The sequence below is a fragment of the Lacerta agilis genome, chromosome 10, assembly GCF_009819535.1.
Source record: "Lacerta agilis isolate rLacAgi1 chromosome 10, rLacAgi1.pri, whole genome shotgun sequence".
Taxonomy (NCBI): Eukaryota; Metazoa; Chordata; class Lepidosauria; order Squamata; family Lacertidae; genus Lacerta; species Lacerta agilis.
The window spans coordinates 35,070,907-35,080,261 of NC_046321.1; the positions used below are offsets into that span (position 1 = coordinate 35,070,907).

At 41.4% G+C, this 9,355-nt stretch overlaps 1 long non-coding RNA gene across 1 annotated transcript; it reads right to left on the reverse strand.

Annotated features, from left to right (window-relative positions):
- Positions 1-2,399: 2,399 nt before the first annotated feature.
- LOC117054520 lies at positions 2,400-4,847 on the reverse strand. The gene is made up of 2 exons (XR_004427508.1): positions 4,566-4,847; positions 2,400-2,497 (listed from the first exon to the last, which is right to left on the reverse strand). It is a non-coding gene; the product is annotated as an uncharacterized LOC117054520 (long non-coding RNA).
- Positions 4,848-9,355: the final 4,508 nt, after the last annotated feature.

A 9,355-nucleotide genomic window follows, 5' to 3' on the forward strand; every position in this document is an offset into this window, starting at 1 on the left:
TCTTAAATACTCTGGCCATGACTGAGAAGTATTTTGACAAGCAATGCAGTCTGCATGCTAGGGGAGGGGAGGGTGAGATTTTTTGGGAGGGCAGGGCTGTCCCAAAACATTTGGCTGTCTGAAGAAAAAGATAAGATGGAACCCTCCCATTCCTGTTAACGGCAGCTACTGCTCGAGTTAAGGGAGAGGTAGACATAGATGGTTTACAACAGTGGTGGTGTTATGGGTGGCATTCAACTCAGTTTTACTCAGAATAGACACATTGACATTAATGGGCCTATCTTAGTCACCGTCATTAACTTCAGTCAGTATACTCTGAGTAAAACTTAGTTGAATCCCATCCTATGAATATTAATAATATTAGCAATAGCAATAATAACCAGCACTAAGTGTCTTTTCACAAGGGCCATCTGTTATTAGAAACCAATTTAAAAGACATTATGTAGCCTGTGATTTACTGCACTGCTTGCTTAATTACACCAGCGCTTTGCCAAAATCTGACCTCTAATTTCTTGGAAGTTTTCTTTCTGTGCAGAAAAGGCATCCCCTTTTCTGCCTCATTCCCAGGACTCTTTGGAATTCCTTTAGGATTTTGCTGGGTTTAAGCTTCTCTTCTCTCATTATGAGGTGCCCATGGGTTGTTTTTTGGGTTTTTTTTTTGCATGCAAAATATAATTCATAGGGTGGCACTTCTCAGTGAAATGAATGTGTGTGCAGCGGTCCATTGGCACAGCCTCCATTCTGTGTGAACCAGAACCCTCTTTGAATGACTGTATATGGGCTTGAAGTGGATCAGAGCACAGATAAAAGCCCTGCTCCAATCTCCCCACATGCAGGCTCCAGTTCAGACCTTCTTGCAGAAGGGGGTTTCGAGATGTGTTCAGTTCAGCTTGGTTAGTATCCTATGTACAAGAGAAAGGGAACATATCTCAGTGAGAGAGCATCTGCTTTGCAGAAGGTCCCAGGTTCAACCCCCAACATCTCTAGGTACTCATGTTAAGCTTGAGGTCCACTAATGCCCAATAGATCCTTTTCACATGTACTACTGGCAAACTAGGTGTCGTCCCCCCCAATCTTATATATGTGCAGCTGGTTCTTCCTGCCTAAGTGTAGTACCTTCATTTGTCCCTATTGAATACCCTAACCATGCAGTTAGAATCTCAATGCAGATCTAAATGTGTGGAGATCAGGAGAGGAGGGGCAGGGGCAGTGTGCATGGGGATATTGGCAGAAGCAGCCAACACAGTGGAATGGCCTGCACAGGACTGCCCCACCACACCAGCCACTCCTGGACAAGGGTGGCTAGCCAGAACACACACACACACACACACACACACACACACCATTGCCCCTATCCAGTCTGAGCTCTCACATGTAATTGTGAATGCTTGAAGACGACTGTGGACTTGTAGACAATATTGGATGCGGTTTTTGTGTGTGGGTGGTAAGTAAAAAAACAACTACAGTATATGAGGATCTGTATAACCTATGGGTAACTTCCTCTCATTTCCAGTAACAGAAGTTCATAAACATTTGCAATTTATTACTACCCAAAGGGGATATTATGATATACCGGTATATTTTTTGAAATATACTAGCAGCAGTGCTCTGTTGCTGCCATGGGCTAGACCTCTCATTCAGAAACATGCCCCCCCCCCTTAGCCATGTGAACTGCTCTGCCAAATGCCTGTGAGAAAGGAGAGCACAAAGCAAATGAAGCTATTTCTGTGCTTCACCACAGAAACACGAAGTTTTTCTCGTAAACCCTGTGAATGAATGTGGAAGCAGAACAAACCAAACCAAAACAAACACCACTTAAATGTGACTGCCAAAAGGCTCATATACCTGAAAATAAGCTGCATATGCCCCAAATTGCTCAGCCCTTTGCCCCAGGAGGTTTCATTTCAGAAGATTTGGATAATGAGAATTACGTTGCCTAGACAAACCATTTTTCTTCCAAAGTATACTTTATTGATCCTTTTTAATTTTTTATAAGCCTTTGGAGAGAAAGGCTGTTTTAACTACATATATTAGGAATGAGAACGAGGTATTTACGTGAACACCATGAACCTTGCAGGGGTGGCCCATGGCATGGAAAGAGCAGCACAATCAGTGCTTTCTGCCCACATACCACTGTGGTGCAGAACTGAAAGGGCTCCCATGCTCCATGGTGAAGAGAGCCTTACAGTGGTTACAAGAAACAGAATAGCATACTGCAAATGAAGGTTGTGCATTTGTTTCAGAATGAGTGGGAAACTGAACAGAACAGAACCCGTTCAGCCCAATTTCCATATGTTGCAAAATGAATGCAGAGGAGTCTGGGAATCAATTTCTTCCATTTGTGGTTCTACTGTGGTGTCAGGACTGTCTTCAACTTCCCTTTTTCTTATGACTTACGGTAACTTTTGACACTGGGCACTCCCGGTGGCTGCCATTTTGTTCTTTCTAGGATGCTCTGGATGTTGTTCTGAGGTGTTCTTGGGAATGGGGGTGCTGGCTGCTGGGACAGAAGACAGCTCATTGCACTGCTGCCACCATTGCTTTTGCAAAAATAAAAAGAAATAGAGAAGGAAAGAGAGAAAGAAAGAGAAAGAAAGAACTCAAGATGAATGCGAGTACTTTAACTAAGTAATTACTAATGAATAAAACATGAAGCAAACTAGATTTTGACAAATGAAAGGCAAACCAAGTAAGATTTTCTGTAATGGGTATGGATGAAATTCTGAAACGAACATACAAAAATTCCTTATACATCACTCTTGTGAAAAAGGCATTGCTGAAGTAAATTGAAGAAGAAATGTTTCATTTTCTCTCTCACTCTTTCTCTCCATGACTCTTACAGTTGTGCATTTGCTTCTGTTTCAGAGCCTCTACACTGGTTCTCACAATTCCATGTAAATGTCTTATGGTTAATAGAAATCACAAAAGCCATGAGAAACTCTCACCACTATGGGCTAGTTTAGACTAACTAGTAATCAGGGATGGGCGAGTCTGTCTCTCAGTGTCTCATTTTTTCAATTGTAAGTTCAGTTGTCCTCATTTCTGCATCTGTTTCCAAAGGGAAGCCCATTGCAGTAATCCAGCGCTGGAGTAAACTACTGTGGTCAAGCTTGCCCAATCCTGTGGTGAAGCATTTGCATGTTACTTTCACAAATGTAAGCGTTTAAATGCACACTTTATCCTAGTATATGCATTTTTGTACACATTACATAGCTGGAGAAGGGCAGTACATATTTTGGATAATAGTGTAATAGTCAGGGCTTTTTCAGCAGGTACTCACTGGAACTTAGTTCTGGCACCTCTCAGGTGGGCACCATTGCCATTCTAAGAGACCAAGAGAGGTGAGTTCTGGCACTTTTGCTAGAAAAATAGCACTGCTCCATAGCCTATACCTGCCCCCAAAGGTCATGGGTTTCATGCCTATGAAATGTGCCAAAAAGGCCTGTGACTAGTTTGTTGGGTCACTGCTGTCCTCCATAAAGGTAGTTGCAACCAGGGGTGAAACTAGGCTTTACTTCCCCTGGGTCAAAGACCCAGTTTGGAACCCCCATGCACATTTGCATACACACACACACACACACACACAGAGAGAGAGAGAGGGGGGGAAGGCTGGAAGCTTAAATGGGGGCTTCACCCAGGACCAAAAACCTGACTTGCTCACAGTAGCTATGGCCCTGATTGCAACAGACCAACAGATGCACAGGAACAGGGGCAGATCTACTGTGAAACTAATGAAGCTTAAGCTTCAGGGTCCCTAATCTTAGAGGCCCCCCAGAAGTTACTTTAGTCCACATTGCTTAAAAAAATTGGGTCCAGTAGATCCAATTTGAGTTGCGCAACTTGAAAATTATAAGACATAAGAAACTTTTGTTCACACCAGTGACTTTGACATGTGAGATAATCCAGTACAGCAATTTAAATCAAAATCTGAGACCATAGAGACATACCTGTAGAGTTGGAAGGTACCTAAGGGTCATTTAGTCAAATCCCCTACAATGCAGGAATCTCAGCTAAAGCATCCATGAGACGAGCATCCAACCTTTGCTTAAAAACTTCCAGGGAAGGAGAGAAAGTAGTTAATGTAGTAGGATGTAGTAATCATTTTTTTTTAAGTTGTGGTGATCTGTCATGGAACCACCCCATTGAATAAGATAACAGTGGTTACCCAGACTTTGCTGTTGGTTGCAAAGGGGTCTCCATAACAGTTCAACCTTCAGGGCCACAAAACTGTAAGTCTGCCACTGCACAGGAGTATTTCCAAAGTTAGACAAGGCCACCCATAGTTCTTACCATTATAATACAACAGTGAAGGAATTGATTTCATGGAGGGGAAGGAATCATAAGAACAAGAATATGGAACATGAGAACCCTTCAGAAAGGGAGAAGTGAACAATATTTACTTCATTCATTTCATTTGGATTGCAATTTCCCGGACACTTAGAACCTCCACAATAAGCATAATGGGATTACTGAAATGTGGGTTAGTAGCTGGCATTACTGGTTATATCACCTGCAATTTAAGATAATGGGCCTTGAGGAAGAGACCTAATTTGAAGAGAACTGACCTACAAAGACTCAAGTCATCTGGAAGGCAGTTTCTGCCACCGCTGCCATTAAGCAACATCGCTCTTAATGAGTCCAGGCCGTTGATGCAATCCACAGGGCACCGCTGGTGCTCAGACATCATTGCCCTGCATAGACCCCCATGGAAATGGATACAGATGGGCAGCTTCTGTGCTTAGTGGATTGCTTCCAATGTTTGCTTAGCATTTAATTCCGTGCCAAAGCCCACATTCGCTTATCATGGCTTTCCAGAAATTGGAGCCATTGCTACAAGAAGCCATGGGGAAGAATTGGAGACTTGATTAGTAAAGCTAGCAATAAATGAATGACTAAACTTGGATTGACTGACTATGTCAACGTATAATATGTAAAAACGGCAACTCAGATATTCATACTACATAGGATGGATTCCCTATGTCCTTTCCCTTAATTAAAAACCCATGGTTTTTTGGATCCGGGCAATGAAGCTGGGTGAGGGGTGATTTAACCCTTTGTCCTTTCCCTGACATAAACTGCATGTATTTCCCCCCTCCACTGCTAATAGCTTTGGAGGGGGGGAATTAAGTTGGGAGATAAGGCATGGAGAAAGCAATTAATTCACTCTTCCCCAATGAAATAGCCCTGGTCCAAATATGACTACATTATGACTGTTTTTAAAGAAAGAAACAGATTTTTGGAAACCCAGTTCTCCTGCATCACTTGAAGTCCAACTGAATTCAATGAGGCTTACTCCTAGGTAAGTGTGTGCAGAATGCATCCTTAATAGGCTTCTGCTGTTCTCCCTCATATGTCCTGGCACTGTTCAATTGGTTTGCCACATTTTTTATCTTCCTTCTTTCCTCAGAAAAATATTCATAAGGTTCTCAGGAGACTCCAGATGCTTCCTGTACCCATGGGCAGAGCCAATCTGGCATTCCTGCTAGTTTTTGCACCACACCAACCTCCCCACTGCCTTGTCCCTCCCAGGAAGCAACATTGACCCACCTGCCAGGAAAGTGCCCTAGTGACTTGACCCCATTTATAACAGTAGCCCTGTTCGTTCATTCAAAAGAGCATGTCAAGATGCAATGTTGGGGTGGGAGGAGTGGACTTCTCCTTGACAGGTAAATTATCTTGTGTGTTTGGTTTACACAGACACAAGTGTTTGTGCCAACATCCGTAAAAAATAATAATCAGACCAACAATTCTAAGTTGCCATTCTGAAAATGAATCCAATAAACACCTTCAGCTTTCAGACACTCTCAGATGACTAAATCAGCTTGCAGGAATATTAGCAGTCTATGCAGCCCCATGAGGAGGATTGAATGTAGGAAGAAAGTCTTCCTTATAGAACTGCTAACAAGTTCCAGATGGCGAGTTGAGCAATGCACCTTAAAGAAAGAAGGAAAGGAAAAAATATATATGCAAGGATAACAAAGAGACTGACTGATTCCCACTTTTTTATACATGTTCTGTATACAAAGAGAACTAATTAGGCCCATTGAAAATTTTATCTGCGCATACTAGACACTGATTAAAAGGGAGATTTTCATTTCCCCCCCCCCCCCAATGTAGAGTTTGTGCAATGCACATTCTGTAGTGTACATAAGATTGGAGCTGCTGCAGGAGGTTGAGAAACTGCAAACAGAATAAGCCCTTTTATCTACAGGATTAGTGAAAGACTTGTATTTAGGAGTACGTTTACAAAGCACACAATGACCACATGAATAATGTCCCTTGGGCATAGTTGCACCCATTTTCTTGTATAGGTATTAGAAGAAATAAACCAATATTTATTAATAATGCAGTGTTAACTTTTAGTCAGCACAAAAACCAGGAAGTTCTGCTTTTGCCATGCAAGTTCTTTTGTAACAGAGCTTTCTTGGTCAAGGTTGCAAAGAAATAAGAGAATAAGATCTTGATAAGGCAGTCATGCTGAAACATGTTAGGCACATTTCTACAATAAAACATTTCCTCGTTTTGGCATATTTGAGACATTTCTCTTCATCAACTTTTAATAAGAAAATGAGAAGGGATACTACAAAACTGAGTCTTTCCTATCTTTCTGCAGACAATCACAAGAAACAAAAAGCTACCTTATCAATAGTAGATCACTTGGAGGTATTTTGTTTTAATAAGTGGTACATAATTTTTGTTAAAGAAGATGGATCTTCTTTGCTGATTTGATGACTGCTGACAGATACCCTCTGTCTTCTAACTTGGTCTAAAGAGCAGCAGCTTCTTGCTGAAAATCAGAAACTGATGAGGAATAACAAAGCATTTACAAGCCCATTTCAAACCTTTCCACTCAACCCAGGAATGATGGGGAGAGAGGGGGTGTTCTAGGCGCGAGCAGGGATTCTGAGGGCAGGGGCAATGAGCATTTGTGTATGGCCTCTTCTCCAGTTTAAGCTGCCGTGCAATATTCTAAATGCATGAGGAAGATGAAAGAGTGAACTCTACATCTCCTATGTGCAGCACGTGCTGCATCTTGATTGAGAAGCATCAACATTACATTCATGCCTTCTGCTATGTTGGCAAGAACAATATAGTTCCACTTGATTCTGAAGAGTCTTGCCTTGTGCAAGTACTATACAGCATGTTCCTTGGAGGTCAAATCTTGAGAGCCAGTGTGGTGTAGTGGTTAAGAGCGGTAGACTCATAATCTGGTGAACCGGGTTCACGTCTCCGCTCCTCTACATGCAGCTGCTGGGTGACCTTGGGCCAGTCACACTTCTCTGAAGTCTTTCAGCCCCACTCACCTCACAGAATGTTTGTTGTGAGGGAGGAAGGGAAAGGAGAATGTTAGCCGCTTTGAGACTCCTTCGGGTAGTGATAAAGCGGGATATCAAATCCAAATCCAAATCTCCTCAGCAACCCCCCTCTTGTCAAATAGGAGCTGCTGCTGGTGTCCTCCCACCCTTGTTCCCAATGGATATATTTATCTCCCTCCCCCCTTGTTTCTGATGTAGACCTTCAGCCATCCTTTCTTCCCTGGCAGGGATGGGGCTTGCCTCAGGTTGCAAAATGTCTTGGGCTGGCCCAGGGAAAAAAGTATAAATACTCAGCTGTGACTAGTTCCTAAAACGAGGGAAAGGTATAATAGTATAATAACCAAAAACGAACTGAAAATGGGGTGAGGGTCCCCAACCAATTCAGTGAAATAAGGCAAAATTATGTATTTATTTAAATGAAAAACCTCAAAACTAAAGCCCTAACGAGCTGCCGGCTCTACCTTGTTTCACTGGACACTCCGTTAGTTTCCTCAGAGGGAAATCAGAAAGTTACTAAGATTAAATCCAAATAATAACGAGCAGTAGGGGGAGAGTCCTCCCAAAATATATTCTTGTAATTTAAACGAAGGCTAGCTAACCTAAATAGTTGTGATAATGAAAATCATAGTTTAGAAGACGAAGCCGCACGGGCTCCTGTGGCCAAATGCTACAAGCACATGATTGAGACTGCTGCAGATGCTGCCTGTTTCCTGGTTTATATACTTGATTGGAATTGTTTCTTAAAGAGATTTGTTGTTGTTGTTCAGTCGTTCAGTCGTGTCCAACTCTTCGTGACCCCATGGACCAGAGCACGCCTATCCTTCACTGCCTCTCGCAGTTTGGCCAAACTCATGTTAGTTCTTAAAGAGATAGGTATGTAATATTCTAGGCTATCTCTTTAAGAAATAGCCTAGAAAGTCATATCTGCAGCGTAGTCTTTTCTGGACCCATCAAGTGAGGTTGTTTATGTCTTTTCTCTTAGAATTAGGCCCTATGTTGCACATGATCAGGAGTGTATATTTTTTCAGAGGCTTTTATGAGCTCATTTCTCCTCTTTCCCCTCACACATTCTGCCTGTTATAACTACTGCATGGAAGCTACTATAAATTGCAATGAAAATGCTTATGCTTTCGGGGATATAAAACTACATTTGAAAATGGGAAAAATGGGATTATATTATTTCACAATGGGCCCTATGTGTACCAAGGCTGCCACTTAAAACCAGCTATAACGTATTAACATATGCAAAGTAATTTAAATCTATGATTAAAGGTGAGGTTGTGACCTTAGAAGATGTAGTCAGGGGACAAAAGAATACTGGGTCAGTAGATAGCTAGTTAATTTAAAACCATTTTGTGTAAGTTTAATATATGAAATCTTGACTGTTTTAATTTACAAAGATGAGGGTCAGGTCATTGATTGGTTGGTTGGGACTGAGTGTTCATTTTCATTTTGTAACTGGTTGGCTGCCATAATTTTTGTGTTAGCATTCCATATTAAAGCCTGCCTTTTTTAGTTTTGGGGGTTGGGTATAGTTGTTAGCATTCATTGTAATATTGGGTTGCTGCTGTTTCACTCTAAATATAAATGTTGCATTAATCTGATAAGAAAGATTATCAGCTTTGGGGAAGCAGTTTCCACTTTTAAGTTTTCCAAGTGAAGCAATACCTTGTCTGTTCCAAGTAGGAAACAATATATCAGACCAAAAGCTTAATTAACTTTTTTTTTAAAGTGAGTTACTCAGAAACAGAGCCCTGTTATCCTTTAAAGACTTTAAGATGCTTCTTTAGTCAATCAGGGAAAGCATTTACTTGCAAATATAACACACACAAATTCCCATTGAGCTGTAAGCGTGCCCTTTTTATAATTTAAGCAGTTAAGCATAATAAATATGTCTTGCTTTTAGTACTTCTCACAGACGAGGTTGACTTTGCTGCTCCCTGTACTGGCAGTCCTAGAATGATTAATTAGGCATAAATGGAGGATACAAAAACATGTGCTCGTATAGTTTATTATAATATATATAATTGAGAAATATA